This window comes from Aythya fuligula, chromosome 1, assembly GCF_009819795.1.
Source record: "Aythya fuligula isolate bAytFul2 chromosome 1, bAytFul2.pri, whole genome shotgun sequence".
Lineage (NCBI taxonomy): Eukaryota > Metazoa > Chordata > Aves > Anseriformes > Anatidae > Aythya > Aythya fuligula.
The window spans coordinates 174,071,264-174,092,210 of record NC_045559.1 but is presented as its reverse complement, the minus strand read 5'-3'; positions in this window follow the sequence as shown (position 1 = coordinate 174,092,210).

Genomic DNA, 20,947 nt, shown 5'->3' with positions numbered 1-20,947 from the left:
TAAGAGTCCTATGATCTCACATCACAGGCTTTAGCTGCAGCTTTTTCTGTAAATTTCCCCATGTGCTCAGACTAGAGCTCCAGGAACTAGGAATCACTCAGCAGTGGAAGGTAACACAGTGAGTGAAGAGTTATCACAATATGCCTGTTACAAAGGCATCTTGAAGATGAGACCCCTGTTCAGGCAAGATATTTCAGGTATTTCAGAGTCAGAGTTCTCCTTCCTCGCCCCTCTCCCAGCCCCCCTTCCCCATTTCCCCCCCTTTTAACATGGATGAAAGAGAGTGAAGTGAGAGTAGGTCAAAAGAAAGTCAAAAGTTTTTACTACAAAATCATGGGATTTAGGTCTTCTCTTTCCTCTTTTCTTCCCATTCTGTGCAGTGTCTTCCCTGAGTGTGTTCCTAAGAAAAAAAATTGCAGCAATCACATCAGTTTGGAAACTGTGTCCAAGTAAATACCCATGAGTTGAATTGAGGACAGAATAATCTGCAGAAATCATGCTTTTATCTCAAACCATGATGACTTTGCTGACAGATTCTTTAAAATGAGATTGAAGCCAGACCTCAAACATGAAATTGAGTTCAAAAATAAAGATTTTTGTTTGTCTGTTTGTTTTTCATTCAGGGTAGAGTTTAAAAGTTTACCTGATCTGAAGCAGTGAGGTTTATTTTGACACCATTTTCACTTTGAAATTCAGATTCTATACAAGATACATCAATTTCAAAGCATCTATAGGCATAAGCAGAGCCAATTGGGCTCAGAATAACAAGATGTAGGTGCAGTGACTGCTAGAGACTCCTAGATGTTTTGTTTGTTTGTTTTTATTAACACTGAAGATAAACTTGTGGTTTTTGTAGGCTATGTGGTATCAACGTCCAAAGATTTAGAGTAACTAGACAACTTAAGGACAGAAGATGAGAACAAAATTATGGTTTTCATCTCTAAATGTCACAGTGACTCTTAGTTGTTGAATATACTCATTTGTGGGGAGTATTAGATGAGCCATTGCCTTAGAAGACCTAAAAATGTAGTTACATTTACTTATGCAAGATTCTTTCCTTGATTGAATGGATACATAGAAAGTTTCCTTTCTAAAAGCATATCTTCCATATCTGGAAGTGATAAACTAAAGCAAACTTAGATGAGTAGTGACAAGCAGGTGAAATAATATATCAATAAAATCAGTGGCAAAACAATCACCCTCTCAGTTGCAAGCTTTCTAATGAGACTGATTACGTTGGCATATGTAGAAAAAAGTAGAACAGAAACTTCACAATTTATTTATGTATCAGTGCATAAGGCCAAATGCAGAAGCAGGGTGAACAGCACATCTATTTATTACACACACATATATATATGCATACATACCTGTATTTACCTGTACATAAAGTACTTTAATGAACACATGAACAATAATGATTTTAAACAGCTTTCACTAAGCAAATGAAATAGTTAAGGGAATGACAGTATGTGAGGAAATATATATGATTGCAGATACACAAATGATCTGGAAACAAATTCCTACTTCTTTGAATATCAGAAATATGGCAAAATATGCAGCCTTCTGAAAGGAAATACATTGTTCTTTGTATTCCCTTTTTCAACGGTTACCCTTACTCGAAACAAAATCAGTCATTGTATTGTTTGCAGGAGGTTGTTTGGAGATCTGCGCTTTCTTCAAGTGTTGTATGTCATGTAATCCTATTAAATAGCATGAGATTATGCTATTCTCATATACAAACCTTTGCTTACAAGTACCAAAATCTAGTTCTAATTTGAAATGCTTACTTATTAAGTATACTTGTATCTTGCAATTTAACTGTTCTCTCTTTAAAAAGAGCATGAGTGTTACAGGTTCTGACCATAATAAGGTTAATAAAATGTTCTGTTTTAATTACTCGTCAGCCATAAATGTTATAATCTTTATTAGAAGAGATTTCTGCTTCTAGAAAATTACAATTTTGGGCCAGAATAAAAATGTTATCTACACTTAGAATTTAAATCTTTCAGATGAGCACAAGTATAATAAAGATAAGCTGTTGCCTTTTGCTGACTTCTTGTAATACTAATATTTCTACTCTCATTCTAATGAATGCCTGACAATACTGCTAGTGTTATGGCTCCCTATACCCAAACAGTTATATATCCTTTAAAATAACAAACAAACAAACAAACAAAAAAGCCTGTAACATATTGTAGATAGACGGTATTAATTACCACTGTGCCTGGAGGAAAAAGTATCATGAAGCAGCAGTATTACAATGCCTATAAGCTACAAGATAACATAGACATATTTGTGTTAACATCATGCAAAACATTTTCCATGATTTTTTATTTGTTGTTCATCAAGAAGGCCGATGTTTATACGGGGTAAAAGAAAAAGTATTCTGTTTAAGCTGAACTGGGATACTTAATTTGTGAAGTCAAAAATACTAATTTTTTGTCTGCATTCTTTTTAGATCTGTAGAGGACCATTGTCTTTGGGAAAGAAAAAAAAAAAAAAAAAGTATAAAAATATAATAGAGAATTAACACCGGGTATCAATAAGGAATATACTATATATAGTATAAGATATACTTTGTTCTTATACAGGTATATAAATATATAAATTGAAATGTTAAGATGGATATATGTGAGACAAATTAAGAAAGGATTTAGGTATTGTTAATAGTTTATAAATACTCATACCCAATAATATTTTATTTTTTTAAAAAAGGAAAAGTAGCAGGTGCATAATGGTATCCTTGAGAGCATACATTAGGAAAGCTAGAACAGCAGGGACATTAAAGCACACTAGTTTAGATAATGAAGTCAAATAAATTGTCTTCATCATTGTGCCTTTACTGTCACCAAAGTACACTGTGATAAATGAAACAGACTTGTCTGATGGAAATCATAAACATTCATATTTAATAAACAGTTATTAACACTTTTATAACATTGACGTTTTATGTTCATTACATGCTCATTGCACTACAGCAAGTTTATTTCCTGTTTCATTTCTGCATTGTCATTGTGTATTGCAAGTCTATGCAAGACAGGTCTATTTTTTATGTTCTACAGTACAGTATGTAAGTAACATTCAGATCTTAATGGAAGTGTCACATCATTTCCAGATCAAATTATCTAGTTTTAACAGCTAAAGAGAAACAAATTAATCAGGAAAAAAAAAATAGAATACAAACCAATACAAATGTTGTGGTTCCCAAATTGCTGACTGAAATACACAGAGGTCATATTTGCCATTTATTATTTTATAGAAGTCATAGGCTTACTGCGATACTATACTGGTTATCATTAGCTGTCTTATATTAGGAGCATACATAAAGGTTTAAGCTTCTGGGAAAGTGTATGGCCAAAGTGAGTTTAATTGTACTAACAACATGGATGTTTTGTATTTTTTTAAAGAGATTATTAAATACTGAGAAACAGAGGTCCACTCAGACACTGAATATTTAATGTTATTAATATTAATTAATTAATATTAATTAACATTTAATTAGTATAATTTTAAACATTTAATTAATAAAATACTTGCCTTTCTAACACGCAAGATATTCATTTTAGAGAAGTAAGGCTGGTATCTCCTAAAAAGCAACATCACAGTGTTTTGGAAGATTCTGACCCTATTGCCTTACATATACCTTTTAAAATTTTCCTTCTATGGGACTAAGCTATGCAATATGTCTTTCTTTTCCAGCATACTTCAGAAGCAAAAGCTGCCAGAAACAGGACATTCAGTCCAATTTTCTGAGACTCATAGAGTATCTGTTAATCGTTAATCTCTCTTTTCTTCACTCCAAATACTGCCTAAAGTTTCTCATTAGACCAAACCCAGCAATTTCCAGTGAGCCATTGGGTTTACCATTATTTATTCAAGAACACAGCAATAAAGACTCAGTTCTTAAACACTATGTGTCTTCAGGGATAAGCCAAGAACATTGTTAGCACATACTATAAACATACTACTGACAATTTATATGTCAACCATAATTGTTAAATCATATATATATATATGATTTTTATATTATATAGATTTATTTATGTTTATGTTTTGTGCTCCTTTTGTTTGTTTGTTTTGTTTTGTTGTAGATTTCAGTGTTAAATGCTGTACCTCTTCCTCTTCAGGCATCCATCAGGGATCTTATTATTGGAATCTTAACAGATTTAAAGTCACACAACCATGCATCTCTGACACTATCTTTGATGCTTTTTGTTCTACAAGGGAAACATTACAGAGTTTAAACTGTGACATGGTCCATTTTGCATTATTTATTGATCCTAGAGCACAGCTAGATATCTGCTATTTATTTGTCCTTGCTTTATTACTGGCCATGCACTTTTATAAATACATGCAGGTCAAGAAGATTTGATGTCATTTTGGTGGACCAAGGTGGATTATAATGTAAATCTCAGACAATAAGCACTCTGATGTACACAGAAATGGAACATACTAACAAAGATTTTTGTTTGGTTGGTTGGTTTTAATTTTCACTGGAAAAAAAAATCTGGAGAAATTTTATAAATAAAATTAAAAAAAAAAAAAAAAGCATAATGTCTCTTTTCATGGTAAAAAAAAATTGTGAAAAAAAATGCATCTCTGTTCACAATAACCATCCATATTAAATTAAATTTGAAGCATTATATATGTTCCGTGTTAGCACCTAACAAAACCAATGTGAACTGTTTAGAAAATTAACAATCAAATTTATGCTATGTAAGAATGCTCAGTAATCAACTTCAGATTAATTTTCTTAATTGGAACTAATTCCAATAGTAGTTTAAATTTGAACAGCACATGCTCAGGACACCATTTCTTATCCAGGATTTCCTCATGAATATAAAACCTGTGTATTTTAAAGTAGTTGAGAGATTAATACTCATTAAGGATTAGTGGATTTTCAAACCTTATGTTTTATAACAATTTTTTTTTGAGTTAGTCTATTAAAGACCCTAGATATCAAGCTGTCTTTCAAAAAAACAATACAGATATTCAAAAAAATATTTTGGACTCTTCCAAACTCTCTGGAGGATAAAACAAGTACACAATGAATTACCACAGTAGCTCATGAATTTTGAGTGGATAACAGTGAAAAGTATTTGAGAATCTATAAAGCAATATATTTTGTTTGCTTGTTTGTTTGTTTTTACTATTGTTACTGTAAAGGATGTAACGTTTACTGTCTGAGATTTCAGACAATTTCAGCTCAATTACCATGCAGGTGGTGAGCTGTGGTAACCATCTCACATACAAAATGAGCTTTTTATCTTTATTTACTTGCCTTATTTCTGTTCCCCACTATGCATACACATCTGTTAAGCCACCTGTTACATCTTGTTATAAATCTCAGCTGAAATTTCTATTAGATTTTCAAATTAGTGTTTTCTGCAGGAACTAAAAAATGGGGTCTTGTTCTTTATCTCTTGATGGATCTCCATATTAAGAAGTATTGTTTGCCACCCAGTGTAACTTATTCTATATGACATTAATGATTCTGCTTTGGCTTGATATGTTGCTTTTAACCCAGAAGTTGGATATATCAGATTCTAATTCTTACCTAACAAAGTTTCCAATTTTATTGGAAATCTTTAAGATTCAGAAAACCATCACTTCACTTTCTGATTTGTTTTCATTGTTAATTGGTTTAAAGAATTATTTTGTCCACGGTGAAGTTGTCTGTCTTTAGCTTCCAACCACTATTTCCTGCTGTATCTTGTCTTTCTCAACAAAAAAGCCCTTTGTCTCCAGAATTGTCTAACCACAGCGGAAATCAAATATTTTAAAAAGACATCCTTTCCTCCAAAGCACATACAATATAGGCAGGAAGTCCTCAGCCCTGACTGTATCACTACTCAAATGTAGTCACACTAAATTACATTACTCACTAAGGTAGATGGAGGCTGAATTATCCATGTTCCCCTATAGCCGAAGGATGGAGAAAGGCACCTTTAAGATTAACTCAGAACTTCATTTGTCTGAATGAACCTTTGATTTTGCTGAAAGTGCCTAACTGAAGTATATGAAATTAAACTGAGGCATATTCAAGACTTAACTAACTTTTAATCTGTTTAGTATCTATAAAATAGAATTAATGCAGTTTATCAGAATATCATACAGTAACATGACAAACTCCTCATAAACATCTTAATATTTGAATCAGAGTAATTGTATTTTTCCATAAAACCACATTGACTGTTAGATTTATTATCTTTATAACCTCTAGTCAAATATAGATATAAACACCATCTGAGATTACTTTTTCTATTATTTGTTTATGATTTTGTTCATGCTAACAGGATTACTTTTACTGATTATACCACTTATTCTCTCTGTAACAACAGTAATACTCTCACATTCTTCTATAATTTCTCCTACATACACATAGAAAAAAAAAAAATCTTTCAATCTCTTTGTCCCACTGTTGAATTGAGGATAAGGTGAAAGGTGTTTGCTGACTGAAAGTTGACAGTCCAAGTATGTTTTTAATGAAGTCTTTGGAATTGGAAGTATTTCATTATCTTGACGTGATACATTTTTATATCCAGCTTTTTTTCCATAAACAAAATAAGAATTCTCAAGATTTCTTCATTTTATGCATCATTATTAATGGATTGCTGTCCCAGACTAGTAACAGGCTTTCAGATTTGTCGGGATTTTTTATCTGGAGTATATTTATTAAAAGTTTTATATCTGTTGTCTTCATAGCTTATTCTGTTATTCATGGACTTAACTTTTTAAAATAATTCAGTTTATTGTTTCAATCCTGTTATTTTCATAGGGTGAAACAATCATGTTAACTTTCCAGATTTTTAAGTTTTCCTCTTTAGGCATTATGGTGTAACCATACTTTACATAGACTGATAATATAAAGTACCAACAATAAAGCAGGTACAAAACCCCTGTTCCCTCCCACTGTTGTTTGTTTATGGATTCATAAAGGACCAGTATTTTATAGTATCAAAAATCAATATAGACTTCTGGTTGTGTAGACTATCAGTATAGACTTCATTTAAGAATCTCACACAAGATCCAGGCCATTCAACAATTGGTGATATGCTGCTTTTTCCACAAAAACTGGAAAAAAAAAAAAAAAAAAAAGAAGAGAAGGGAAGAAAGAAGAAAGGGGAGGGGAGGGGAGGAGAGGGGAGGGGAGGGGAAGGGTGGGGAGGGGAGAAAATATATGTGCATGTTTGTGTGCTTCTATGCATATTTGTACACATTCTTTACGTTATATGAGGTTTGTTTCAATTGTGTAGACAAAACACATATAAGTATTTTGATAATGTGATCCTATGTTGTTTGGTAAACTACTACATACTTTGTTCTAAGTGAGTTAGTGTTCTAGATACTGATTCTGATACTGAAAGGGACTTGGTGGACAACAGGCTGAACAAGAATCAGCAGAGTGCTGCTGTAGTAATGAAGGCAAACTGGATCCTTGGTTGTATCCACAGGGGCATTACTAGTAGAGATAGAGATGTAATCATCCTACTCTACTCAGCACTTGTAAAGCCAGACGTGTAGTACAGTGTCAATTTGTGGTCTCCACAATTCAGAAAAGATGTAACAGACTGGAGAGCCTCCAAAGGAGGATCATAAATGATCAAATGGTTGAAGAACATGTCCTGTGAGGAAAGGCTAAAGAACTTAGACCTTTTCACCTTGGAGAAGAGAAGGCTCAGCTGGGACTAATCATAGTTTTCCAGCACTTAAAGGGCAGCTACAAAGACGACAGTCTCTCTCCACAAGGAGACACATGGAGAGGACAAGGTTCAATGGATACAAATTGTACCACATGGAGACATTTCATATTGATAAAAGAAAGTTTTTTTTTGTTGTTGTTGTTTTGTTTTGTTTTGTTTGTTTGTTTGTTTTTGTAATTAGAACAATAAATCTCTGGAACAATCTCCTTAGGGTTGTGATGGAGTCCCCATAACTACAGACACTCAAGACAACACATGACAGAGTGCTGGATAATGTTGTCTAGGCACCCTTTTCCATGAAAGGTTGAACCAGACAATCTTTTAAGATCCCTTCCAACCTGGGCTGTTCTACCGTTTTATGATTCTATTTTCTCTGAATTATTCAGTTTTTATATTGAAGCAGTAGCAAATCACAGAAGTAATCAACTGTTCTGCCTAGAGGAAAAAATGGTATCACCAAACACAGAAGAAGACAATGTTAGTGCAAATTACTGAAAATGTAAAGATTAGGTTATTTCCTGCCAGAGGAACTATATGAAAATGAAGGCACAAATAACAAATATTCTGGGAGTCCTTGAAAATGTCATATGCACACTTAGACTTTTTACAGTTTCCAACTTAAATTTTGACACCAATCTTTACTCTTCACAAGTCAAGTCATGTCTAAAATGAACACCATATCTGAGTACATATTGTAAGCTCTACATCATTACTTTTTTTTTTTTTTTTTTTTTTTTCCATAGCTTTTAGCAATTGATGTTATTTTAAGCTTCATAGTGTGGCATTACTCATATGAACTTTAAAGAAACTGCATTCTGCATCTATGCATATTTCTACTCATCTGCTTTATAATTAATTCGGCAAAGGAGCAGATAGCTGAACGAGTACACAGGTGAGGAATTTATCCACCCAAGGCTGTGTATAGAGTAACTGGTGCATAAAAGTCCTTCACAAATTTCATCATGATTTTCTGATCTCAGGTGTCTCAATGGCCTCAAATTTCAGGTCTTCTCTTCCTTGAGATGTGCTAGATAACTCTTTTTGACAATCACCAATCACAAGATGTTGTCCATTATGATACTTGCTCTTAAGCCAGGCTTTGCAGTTGGAGGTTGTAACCTGTTCTCCTTTAGATATCATCCATAATGTATTGGAGCTTTATTATCATGCCCTAACCCCTCAATGCTTGGCTTAGGATATTCTTGGGGTAAAAACTTCTGGTTATCTGGTTGTTTTGAATTGATCTTTATCTTTAGGCAGAGGTAAAAGGCAAATAAAAATATCAATTTACAGAATCCAAGATATATAAAGTAATTACATTTTTCCTTTTTTCATCATTTTTATAAAGAAAAAATAAAATATGTGCTTGATCTATGTATACTGTCATTAATTTAATCTGAAAAGTTCATTTCCAGTGGCCAGATACATTGCAGGAGACACTTCCCTTCCAGATATTTTTTACATAGGTTTTGACTCTTTGTGTGTTCTGTGCCTCAGAACATTGCTTCTACATGACAATTAAGTCTAATTTTTTTTTTTTTTTTCCATGATTCTCCATCTTCTTTCTACTTAAGCTTATTTATTTCTGCACTCCCATCCTCTCATTCCAGCACTCCTTTAACATCAATATATTCCATAAATTAATTTCTTTATCAAACTGTTAAAGTATAAATTAATCATTCATTTTCTTTGGAGACGCATATTTTGTGTCTTTTTGAAAACCATTAGTACTTGATTGTTCAAGCTTGATGACTAAAGGATAAATTAAATAGGCAGTTTACAACTTGTGGTACGAATGCTCTCTGAACTGCAACAGACATGAAGTAAAAACAACAACAACAAAAAGTGAAGATACAAAAAACAAACAAACTCTAAGTAATGATATGATACTGAATCATACAATTATTTTGGTTGGTAAGGACCTTTAGAAGAGATATAATCCAGTCCCTTTAGTCCCTTGCTCAAAGTAGGATTAACCTCAACGTGAAGTCAAATTTCTCAGAGTCTTGCAAGGGAAGTTTTAAAAATATAGAGAGATTGGACAGATTCTGGGCAGCTTGTTCCCACGCTTACTGTCACTGGGAAACAACTTTTTCCCTTGCATCTACTTGGAGTTGCCTTTGCTGCAACTTGTATTTAGTCCTTTAACTGTACGCCGTTGGCAACAGTCTGTCTCTGTCTTCTCTGAAACTTCCAACTCCAGATAGCTGAAGATAGAAAATTAACTTAGCTTTCTATTCTCCATACTAACCAAACATAGTTCTCCCAGACTTCCCTGTGTCTCACCTGCTACAGCCCATATAGCCCAAATGCATCCTAATCCCCTGCCATGGAACTTTCTGCAGTCTTGACAGTGTTTTTCTTGTACAGGGGACATTTCTACAATTGCAGGCTCACACATGTCAAGTATGGCAGCAGCACTACTCCTACAACCAATTTCCCTGACAGATGGTTATACCCTTGATAACATAAAGAGATCTGGAAGATCTTGTCCATGAGGATCCAGTCTATGATACATGCTTTAGTTTTTAATAAAACCAGACATCACTGTAAATTGACCACTTTGCATTTTGAGATGATTTCCCTATCAAATCACTTCCTTAATGTATACTATGCCAATCCTAACTTGGAATATAACTGAACTGAAATTAAATAGTTTTCGGGTATGAATTATTTGTCCCTGAGGAGGGAACTTGGAATCATTCAGGAGAAAGAAGAATATCTAAACCTTTTTCTTTGTTTCAAAGTCTTTGTGTGTACATAGGAAATGTGACAAAACTTTTAGCAGAAGAAAATGAGCAAAAATTGTAGAAATTGTACGAAACAGAAATGAGATAACAGAATCACAGAATGTTTGAGATTGCAAGGGACCTTTGGTCCAACCCCCCACTCAAGGGGTGACACCTAGAGCAGGTTGCCCAGGACCATGTCCAGACAGCTTTTGAAGGTCTCCAAGGAGGGACACTCCACTGCCTCTCTGGCAAGCCTGTGGCAATGCTTAGCCACCCACACAGCACAGAAGTTTCCTTGCTTCCTGATGTTCAGGTGGAACCTTTTGTGTTCTAGTTTGTGTCCATTGCCTCTTGTTCTGTCACTCGTGTCCTGGTTTCAGCTGAGGTAGTTAATTTTCTTCAGAGTGGTTGGTTTGTGCCATGTTTTGGATTTAGGAGAAAAATAATGCTGATAACATTGGTTGAGGTGTTTTTATTTTGCTTTTACTTTCTCACCGCTCTAATTTGTTAATAGTTGGCAATAAATTACGTTAATCTCCCTATGATGAGTTGGTTTTGCCTGTGGCAGCAATTGGTGAGTGATCTCCCTGTCTTCACCTCAACCCATGAGCCTTTTTTTCATCATATTTTCTTCCCCTGTTCTTTTGAGGAGGGTGAGTGAGAGAGCAGCATGGTGGAGCTTAGCTGTCCATCAGTGTGAACACCTCACTGGATCTTAGTCAACTGGCTGCTTTCCCCATGGTTGGCAGGTATCTCAATTATATATGAAACTGTTCTTACGTATCTTTCTGACATCTTAAGTGGTTTCTTCTACATTTTCTGTTGACTGTTTGCAAAAGTTACATCTATACACAATTTGATCACCTCTGCAACAAGAATCACTTAGGTGAACCTTTGAGATGTTCTGCCTAGGATGTTAATCCTTACATTTAACTTAACAGAAATGTCCAAAGTTCCCACCTGGAATGTTCCTCTAACTTTCAAATAATAGATTGTGAAAATTTGGTCAAACATACTGTTTCAAGTCCATTATGTCAAGCTATTATCTCAAGACCATTATGTCTTCTGTGTTATAGACTGGTTGTTGAGTTGCTGGATCATGCAGAGAATTAGTGACTGAAGTGTACTGGGTATACACACAGGCCCAGTCCTGATACCATGATGCACCACAGTTACAATTAAAGAACAAACCTGACTTTTGTACTTATAACATGCTTAAGTCCTATAGCAATTTCCATAAGCTCATGTAGGATCAAAGTATGTTTAAGTTAAACCATAGCATTTGGTATTTTGTTTGTTTGTTTGCTTTTAATTACTACTACTAATAAAATCATAAATATTCTGTTGTCAGGCATAACATTGTTTGTTGTTTGTTTTTAAATAAAGAGATATCTCTGTAAAAAATCATTTCCATGAAGCATAGCAATTGCATTTCTGAATTAATTTTAGATATGAGTTGTTTGTCTCCTCATAAATTCAAACACTTAAATGGGAAAAGTAATTCTGGCTAGTTTGGGTCATAATGTATAGCAAAATACCTAATATGCATTTGTAAATAGGTAAATGTGCTATTTATATTTACATAAAACCCTATCCTGGCATGTATATGGGCTACCAATCTTATATAGCTTCTGAAAAAAAAATGTTATAGAATTTATTTTCAATTAAAAACCCTAAAATAGAGATGTGTGCACTTTAAGGGCCATCTGAAGTCTACAGGAAACAAATGCATTTCTTGCATAAAATTTATTTTTTAATGTAATTTCAAAAACACTCTTATTTAGATTATTCTGTAATATTTTCTGACCTTGAGGTCAGAATTTTCATTTTAGCTGAAAGTTTTCTGCCCAAAATGTTTTTTAAAGGAAAAAAAAAAAAAAAAAAGTATATTTTGTTATAAATATATATTTTTAGAAATACCTATATTATTACATTCTCCAGAATATATATAAAATATAAAATATAAAATATAAAATATATTTTCTATATAGAATATAGAGAATATAGAGAAAAATAAAACATTTGAACAGGAAAATATTTCCATTTGGAAAAAAACGTAAGTGGAGATTTTGCTCCCAGTCTCCTCCACAGAGCATGATCATCTAATAAATTGTTTTGTTTTTTTTTAATGGTGCACAGATATTCAAATATCCTATACATCACTTCTGTCACAAGGAGATGGCACTGTGGTATTTGTTCACAGGTGCAGTTCAAACTATATGATAAAAGACAATCTGAATCATATTTACTATAATTTAAAAGGTGTAATTTTTGAATTCTTCTTTTCTGGTTTAAGATTTTTTTCCCCCCTCTTGACAAATCCCCAAATCTTCCTGTTGGAAACACTCATGTTTTCAGACCAAAATTAACCTTAATATACAATGCAAGTTGAACTAAGCACTCAATTACCTTCTGAAGAGTCACACCTTCTTTAAAAGGAATCATAAATTCCAGTTTATGATAATTTTATTATCCCCAGCCTATCCCCAGCATATACTAATATATGCATGATCACAGCTCTTCAAAAATAATTTTATGACTGGCTTACTCATCAGCTTTTACCAAGCCCTTGCCTTCAAAGCAACACCATTTTAAAAATATTTACTTAAGCCTAATGAGGACATCATGCCTAATCCCTGTTTGCAGCAAATGTGTAGGCATATGTTCCAAAATAAATCTGAAAATAAAAGAATTGTTAAAAAAAAATATGAAAGTGATGATATTTGGCAGAAATTATTTTCTAAATATAAATCTTTGATACCTTCCTTTAGTTGTCTACTAATACAGAACCCTAAAATAAAAATTCATCATTTTTTGAAGAAAGAAAAGTTTCATCAGAGTTCTTTCAGAGACCATCTGAAACAGCAGGCTAAAAAACGTATAAATTATAAATTGACCAAAGGAATATTTCATAACATATGACTTCATGTGGAACAATAAAAACTGAGAGGGTTGGCCAAGGGGGTGGTCACTGCTCAGGGACTGGCTGGGCATTGGTTACTGAATGATGAACAATTGCAGTATGCATCACTTGTTTCATGTTATTATTATTATTATTAAGGTTATTATTAATAATAATAATGTTAATAATAATTTTTGCCTTTTTTTTTTTTTTTGTCTTATTAAATTCTGTCTTTTTCTCAACCCCAAAATTTAAACTTTTTTTTTCTTTTTTTTTTTTTCTTCTGATTCTTTCCTCCGTCCCACTGTGGGGGACTGAGCAAAGGGCCATGTTGTTTTTAGCTGCCTGCTGAGGTTAAATCACAACTGGAAAGAGCCTGGCTCCATTTTCTTTGCAATCACCTTTTCAAATATTTATAGACATTGAAAAGATCTCCCTCCCAAGCCTTCTCCTCTCCAGACTGAACAGTCCCATCTTGCTCAGCCTTTCCCCATAGGAGAGGTGCCCCAGTCCCTTGATCATTTTGGTGGCCCCATGTTGGACACTTTCCAGTATATCCATGTCTCTCTTGTACTGGGTGGCCTAGAACAGGGCAAAGTAATTCAGGCGTGGCCTCATCAGTGCTGAGTAGAGGGGAAGGATCACATCCCTTGACCTGCTGATGACACTTTGCCTAATGGAGCCAAGAATACTCTTAGCCTTCTTTAGAGCAAAGGAGCATTGCTGATTCATGTAAAAATTTGTGCTCACCAGGACCCCCAGGTTCCTTTCTGGAGAGTTGCATTCCATTTGGGTAGCCCACAGCATGTACTGGTTCCTGTATTTTTTTTTCCTTCACCAGTGCAGGACTCTGCACTTCTTCTTGTTTAATGTCATGAGATTTTTGTCAGCCTACCTCTCCAGCCTGTCAAGGTCCCTCTGGATGGCAACATGCCCTTCTGGTGAAGTTTTGTGTCATCTTTCATTTCAGTACATACTAGACCATAGAAAATTAGAATGATTACAGTGTACTGGACATGATAACTAGAAAGACAATCTTTTTTCTTATACCTTAGGAATATTTTTTTTATTAAAAAAAAAAAAAGAAAAAAGAAAAAAGAAAAAAGAAGAAAAAAAAAGAAAAAAAAAAGAAAAGAATTGCCGTGCAAGATCTATTTGAAGTAAGGGCAGGTTACAAATACATACATAAAACATGCCTATTTACAGTAGAGTAAAAAAATATCTAATTCTGAGCACACTAGGGTAAGTTAGTCTCTTGGTTCCTGTGATAATATTCACAAATAGATTTATTATGCACATTTATTTTATGCATATTTCTGTGTAGAAAATGTTATATATAGTTTGAATTACCACTTCTTTTTACGTTGCAAAAATAATTACTTTTGTGGACAAGTGTAAGAATTATATCTTTTAATAGTTTTTAGTAGCTAGCATGAGCTAGCTCACTTTCTGGAAGACTTATTTTTTTTAACTTTACAAATCAAATGAAATGAAAGTGAAGAATATTTATATATAGTTACTTTATAAGGGTAACAGGCAAAAGTTTCATAGAACTCCTTAAGATTGTCCATGTATTTGCTCATAAATTTGCAAAACTGTCTCTAGGATCTGTAATTTTGGATAACTTTTCCATCTAAGGCTGACATTTTTGTTATTCATTTAGCTGGGATAACAAATGATTTCTGAGGAAAAGAAATAGACACAGCTTTGCATGTTTAGCAACTGTTGATACTTGCAACATCAGAAAATTCCTGTAGTTCTGCTATTTGGACAAGGGATGAAATGTAGCAGAGGTATGTAGCCTTCATATCATGAATGAACTTTTTTTTTTTTTTTTTTTTTTTTTTTATAATGTTCAAACCTTTGTTAATGTTATCTACCTGAGAAATTTAATTTCCACATGAATGTCAAAACTTCACAGCTGCATTCTTGAAAAGGTCCACCTGCCTGAATGGATGCCATCCCAGGCATGGGTTATGTCTCCCATTTTCAGATCTTACTTTCAACTCAGGTACTCTGGGTCCCATTACTGGATCTGAGAACAGAGAAGTTGCTCTTCTGTATTCCTTCTCTCCTCCAGAGCTTCAGCAGCACAGAGAAGAAAGCTTCTTGAGTTTAATTCAAAGGGATATCATTAGGGAGAGGGACACTGAGGCTAGGACAAGAGTCAGATAAGAGATGTGTGAAGAAACTGGTCTGATACTGAACCCCACATCACTGGAGGATGGATGGAGAAGAAAGCAGGCCTCTCTAAAGAATGACATCTAAATAAAAATCTTAAAGGGGCAGGGGAGTGGGGAGGAATGGGGGGACTACAAAGAAGTAGAGTCTTAAAAGACACCAGTGTATAAAGGAAAGAACTGAAAGTAGCTAAGTTCAAGGGGTATTTCCTTCTGGAAACTGAACAGATCATAGTGTTCACCTTATATATCTAAATAAAAGAGGACCAGAGTGTGATTTCAAGATCTGGCTCCCTGATCATTCAGAGTTTTACCATAAGTTTACAATTCACATCAGGTTTGGATGGCTCCAGCTAGTTCTGCCTAAAAGAAATCTGCCAGAGAGAACATGCTTTAAGCAAGGACATCAGTTGTTCTGTGCCACTTGGTTTCAAAGCAAGGTATTGTCTCTGCATGTGTTTTATGTAGCAATTACTGAAGTTTCATTAATTGTGTTGACAGAAAATTCTTAAAGCACTTGTATGAACTAAGATACTCCTACACTATTATACTCAGTTATTAAAAACTGTAAAGTTTCCCATCTTGTTGATTAAAAATGTGGATGCAAATATGTTTTCACTATGTTCAGCGTTTCTGTGTTCCTGGTTTGATATAAACAAATGAAAAAACAAACCCTTCAAGCACTGAAAAGTTAAGAAATGTAAGAATTAAGGTGACTTACCTTAATTGGAAATGTTTGAAATTAGGCAGTATGTGAGGTAAAGAATTCCTAAACAGTAATTTTATTTCTAAGGATTTTTAACAGAGACCCATGGTTCAGACAGTGAATATTGGTTTGAAATTTCTGCTTTTACACAGTAGTTTACATATAATCTGAAATTACTTATAAAAACTTAATACACTTTTAAATTTTACTTTAAAACAATCAAACAAACATTTTCTGATTTCTCATTGAATTCCTGACTTTAAAGTATGACAACTAATGAGAAAAAGGCCTACAGAAAAATGGAACAAACACAATAATGAAGAGAACAATAAAATTCTGGGTTTTTGGAGTCAAAAATATTATCCATCAAGCCTTTAAGACAACCTGGAAATATATATATAAATTACTTATAGGTAGTATTAAAAATATTAAATATTACTGAAAAAAATATTAGTTATAGGTTGAAGAAGGAATACAGAAATATATGAGTGCTTAACACTGGTGTCATGTCTTCTACTTCTTATTTGTTGTTTATGAGCTGGTTTGGATAGCAGGCAGGCTGAAAAGAGTATCTTGTAGATTGTTTTATTATCTAGTATCCCATTTTCTGTTCCTATTTCTTTTCCATCTTTTCCTTCTTTTCCTTCAATGAGAAGAGACAAAACAACTATTTTGTAAGTCATTTGATTCTCTGTTTGCAAATGAAAAGGTATAGTTCATTGAGTATCCAGTCATTTTTATTTAATTTCCTCAGGTTTTTCTTTGAGGACTTGCACTGGATGACTAGTCACTGAACCTAACTCTTGCTTCTGCCTGTCAAAGCCTGGACATTACTGGACTCAGAATAGCAGATATCAACTTTAATAGCAAATATCAACTTTATGATCACTTTGTGTTTCTCTTTCTTAAATTTCCATACAGCACTTGCCTTATCAATCATTTTCTATCACTTCAGGGTTGGTAAATTCATTAAAATTTTGTATCACACTTAAAATATGATTCTTCACTTTTTTTTTATTATTATTTTATTATTATTATTTTTTATTTTTGTGAAGAGTTTATCCAGTTCTCTGCATTTGAGTGATCTCTTTCCTCAGTTTCATCTGTCTAGACAACTGGAATTCTGTATACTTATCCTCATTTTTATTTTCCTTGTTTTGGTCCCTATTCACCATTATCTCTAGTGAAAAATAAATGTAATCATAGCTTCAGTTTTTGAGCCACAGTAAATTTGCTTAATCTCATTTAAACTTTCACAGTAGATTGTCTCCACTTCTGATCTCTTTCCTCAACTTTTATTCTATTGCTGTGGAACATCAGGTTTGTTATTGTTATTACTTATTTTGCGATGTCTAATACAGGATTTTTTGTGTTTCTCGAATCCTCTACTTTTTGTTCTGTAACACCTACCTTCATGAAGTCTAGCTTCCTAAGCAAATGAGATCTTGTTCCATCCTTGACTAAATATTTGACAATTTACCTCTAACAGTTTTCGCATTTCTTGGATGATTCATTATAAATTTGACAAAGCATAAAAGTTATGAAATTCCTGCAAGTTTCCAGAGGGAGGCAGCTATGTAGTAGCAGAAGATAATTATTAATGTTCTCCATTCAAGTAAGGTTGAAACTTTTTCAAGGATATTGATACTCTCTTTGCATTCAATTCAATTCAATTCAATTCAGAACAAGGTTTCTATACTGGTACTTCTGCTTCTAACAGTTCTTTATTATTGCCCAACTGCATGTTTCAAATGTTTATTCATAAAACTGATCTGAAGCCTTGCCTTTTAGGCACTTTCTATGCTAAGGGTAAAAACACTAGATAATTTTGACATCATTTAGTTTTAAAATATTCCAAAGATTTTCTGTGAATATTTTCATCATTTTCAGTTTTGTTGACTTAAAATATTACTTACTTGTCTTTCCAAAGTGTGCAACTGGATATTTTTTTTTATTCTTCACTTTAATTAAAACTAGTTTCCTTCATTGCTGACACCTTTTTTTGTTTGATGGGCTGTACTATGTCTACACAATTTCAACTAATCAAGACTGAAACGATATAATTTCTCATTGGTATAGGTGAGTATCTGATGGAGAGACAGAGTAGCTGTCACATCCAGGACATGAAATTTGGCTTCTCCCATTCTTAATCAGTTCTTTGTAGAATTTAATAACCATACATACATATCTACATGAGAGTCCTACACCTGAATTCTGGCAATTTAATCTCTATCTAAGAAACAATGACCATCATTGAAAATATGGCCTATGTTTGGACCATATGTAGCTGAATTGAGTCGCTGGTCTTTCACAGTAGTAGCTGTTCTGCTCTGGCTTGGTACTTGACCTTCTCAAGTCTCCAGTCTATTACATTTGTTCATTTTAAAAAGACCACTATGTGGAGTTTCCTTCTCAGTGGATTTGCTGTTCATACATTTCCAGGGGTAAGTTTTCCCTACTTGTCAAGCTATACAGAATCTGGCTGCAAATTTGAGACATTTTATATTACTTCCATGTTTTGATCAGAATTGCAGTGTTACTTCCTGACATTCTGACATCCTGGTCTCCAAATTGGAGAGAGATGGATATGATGGGTAGACCATTCAGTGGTAAGGAACTATCTTGAAGATCACACGCAGAGAGTGGTAGTCAATGGCTCTGTGTCCAAGTGGAAGCTGGTGACGAGTGGTGAAACACAGGGGTCTGTCCTGGGACTGGTGCTGTTTAATATATTTATCAATGACATAGACAGTGGGATCGAGTGCACCCTCAGCAAGTTTGCAGGTGATACCATGCTAAGTGGTGCAGTCGATACAACAGAGGGAAGGGATGCCATCCAAAGGGATCTGGAAAAGCTTGAGAATTGGGCCAGCGTGAACATAGTGAGGTTCAACAACTCTAAGTGGAGGGTGCTGCACCTGGGCTGGGGCAATCCTGGACATGAGTACGGGCTGGGAGAAGAACTCTTTGAGAGCAGCTCCGCAAAGAAGGACTCGGGGGTTCTGGTGGATGAAAAGCTCAACATGAACCAGCAGTGTGTGCTTGCAGCCCAGAAGGCCAATTGCATCCTGGGCTGTATCAACAGGGAGCACAACTAGCAGGTGGAAGGAGGTTACTGTTTCCTTCTAGTCTGTCCTTGTGAGGCCCCACTTGGAGTGCTGTGTCCAGGTCTGGGGACCACAGCACAAGAAAGATATTGATCTGTTAGAATGGGTCCTGGTATGTAAAATTATGTAAAAAATTAAAAAAAAAAAAAAAAATCTCTGCCTGATTTCCTGGTATGTAAAATTCCCTGCTATGTAAAATTAGATAATCACATTATCTAATGTGATAGTGGATTAATAAACAAAGCATTGTTTATAGTAGTTTTAGTGAGGTACATGCTAATGTGATGAGTGTCACAGGAAGACTTATAGAGAAATTATTGAAAGAAATATATTTGAGCAATGTGCAGTAGATAAAACAGGGAGTTCTGTACACAGCTGTAAAGAGAACACAGCATTTTTTCAGCATAAATTTGTTGAAAGAGGAAAGTCTCAGAAAAATGAATGTCTGCCAGAATAAATCACATATCTGTCATATTGCATCTACAAGGCAAAATTAAATGAAGGTTGTATGGTAAACCTTAATTTTACTACTTTCCAAACTTTTTACTTTGTCACAGTAAACTTGTCTCTAGCATTTAATTTATTATTTATTTATTTGTTGTTGTGTGTTTTTATTAACTAGTATAGTATTGGGGCTGAATTATAGTCTCAAGCCTTTCTACAAGATTAATCACTTGTTAGACGTATAGAAAGGTATATATTAGGAACTAGAAATCAACTTAGGATATGTTGCAATGCCTGATATTTACTTACTATTAAATCACATGGCAAACATATTCTTAAGTACTTGTTTCCCTTTGTAGTACGGCATACAGCAGCCTTTAGAACTCATGTAACAATCGTGCACATATTAATGATAAAATCTTATCCATTTTTTTTACTCTCAGCTCTCTAGTTGAAAGTCATGTTCAAAGCCTTAGTAGTTTAATGTTAAAAGCATTCTTCTAATTATAAGCCTAAATGCATTCATGATCTGTATAAAGTGATTCATGATATAACAATCACTTTTTGAGTGCCTGCTTTATGCTACCTGATTTTTCAAGATGGCACATACAAACTAAATGATATGTAATGAGTGCAGTCTAAAAAATGAACACTAAATATTAATTATAGACTCTATTGAGTATTCCATCTCATCCTTTTCTAACTTACTATTAGATCCCTCAAGAAGTTCCCTGGTAAACTGATGTTTCCCAAATGTAATGGTACTACATGTGAGCACTCCAGCAAAGATTCAGCTAAGGGAAGCCTCTCTAAATGCTCTTTATTTTGACACTTTTCCTTTCTCAGAAAAATAATATATTGGTTTAGCATTAGATAATTATGGTGGTTTTTTTTTGTTGTTTTTTTTTTTTTTTTTCTTTCTTTCTCTCTTTATTTTATTATTTTATTTTATTTTATTTTATTTTATTTTATTTTATTTTATTTTATTTTATTTTATTTTTTTTATTCATTGTGCCTTCATTTTGAGGTTTTGAGGTTATAGTGCCAACTTGCTTATCTCAATGATTCTATGATGTCATGAAAATATTAAAAGATGTTTTTTTGTCTGTTTGTTTGTTGTTTTTTTTTTTTTTTTTCCAAATCATTTTTATTCTTTACTAGTTTCGTAGCAAA